The sequence below is a fragment of the Lolium rigidum genome, chromosome 7 (assembly GCF_022539505.1).
Source record: "Lolium rigidum isolate FL_2022 chromosome 7, APGP_CSIRO_Lrig_0.1, whole genome shotgun sequence".
In the NCBI taxonomy this organism is placed as follows: domain Eukaryota; kingdom Viridiplantae; phylum Streptophyta; class Magnoliopsida; order Poales; family Poaceae; genus Lolium; species Lolium rigidum.
In genome coordinates, this window is record NC_061514.1 from 133,846,945 (window position 1) to 133,848,545 (window position 1,601).

At 52.1% G+C, this 1,601-nt stretch overlaps 1 pseudogene; it reads right to left on the reverse strand.

The window, feature by feature from the left end:
- Positions 1-299: 299 nt before the first annotated feature.
- On the reverse strand, positions 300-1,381 carry LOC124672030 (annotated as a pseudogene).
- Positions 1,382-1,601: the final 220 nt, after the last annotated feature.

The following is a 1,601-nucleotide window of genomic DNA, read 5'->3' on the forward strand; positions in this document are numbered from 1 at the left end:
CATCAACGACCAAACTAACATCTACTCGAAATATTAAAAATAACAATTTCTGACTTAAGGGAGAAGAGAACTATAGGCTTGCCTACGTATCGCGATCATAAAGAACTGTTCCTACTTGCACCGATATAACACGACAGATGGAACATAATTGTAGCAACATACAACACATAGAGGAGAATTTTTATTCAGTTGGTTCTTGTTGCTTCAAATAAATAGACAATGTTACTAGAAAGAGCAAGCTAAACAGGAACATAAGAACAACATACGACCGGGGTACAATTCATCGCGTCGTCATGTGCCTAACATAGTCTAGTTTTCTTGCGAGAGCCAGGGTCCATGATGGCCGGCTTTTCATGTGCTATCTTGAACCGATCGCGTGCTTCAGCCAAGAGATTCGGAAAGCTCTGCATCAAACGGAGGTACTCACCAGATGTCGCAACCACCTTGAAATTGTCACCGTCAGCGAGGAAACTGAAGCACCTAGCCTTGAGATTGGAGCAGGCGTGCTGCTCCGCCAGCTCCAACATTGAAACCACACTGTCAACCGTGATACCATCAGCACATAGCTTGTCCTCACAGATCTTCTTTAGCCTCTCCACCGCGTACCTGTCAGCAGCTACAAGCAGATGCTGGTATTCTGCGACAGCGGAAGGAACAACTATCTTGCCAGCGTCGGGTAGTGAACCATGGTATATGTAATGGAGCATAGATCTGAAGGTGGAGGCCTCCATATCTTGGATGGTGATGCTAGATGCCATGTTGCTTTCAGCCATGGGGCCGTACAGCTCCGCTCTAAAGACTGCTGAGGCTGTCGCGAGCACCACGCGATGTGCACCGAGGCTCTCCCCTCCAACGTCGAAGGAAACGTCAGTGAGTTCTTGTTTACCCCACAGCACGGCCAGATTATGAGCCAAATGTGGGAGCTCATTCTCCGCTGATGAAGATGGAGGTGCCCACGGAGGGATCGCTGGATCTGAATGGTGCTCAATGTTCACAGAGCAGAGCACCACGAAGTGGTTGTCCACAACACAGTTGGACTTGAGATCTTCTCTCGGTGCGCACAAGAAGAGCACACCATCGACGTGAAACCCAGTCCCGATGGAAGGTGCCGGTGTGCCGGTCTTGTCGAGGAAAACCATGTGTGTGGACACCTTGGTATCGGCTTTCAGAACGGGGCCAGTCGGGATGATACCGAACATGTCGCTGTATCTCGTGCATGCAGGCCAGTAAAACGTGTGGAATGAGCATCCAGCAACGACCGTGCTCGACGCTAGTACTTCAGGGTGGCATCCTCGGACGATGGGAGCCTTACCCGGAGACGGAAGATGTTGCTGTCTCTTGTAGGGACAATGTGGCAAGTGGATGACTCGCCGGCAGCCATGGTTGGGCCTCGATCGATTCGATCGACTTGGGGAAGTGGCAGAATCAACGAGGAAGCGGCGGCGCGCGAGCTGAACGGAGGCGTCGGCCGGCCGGAGGTGGAAGAGGCGGCGTGGGAGAAGGACTGGGAGTGGAGTGCGCCTAGCTAGGGCTTGGACTGAGGATGGTGAGGAGGGAGCATCAGCCTCCAGAAGTTTGGGCTAATCCTGGCCATCGAGTCG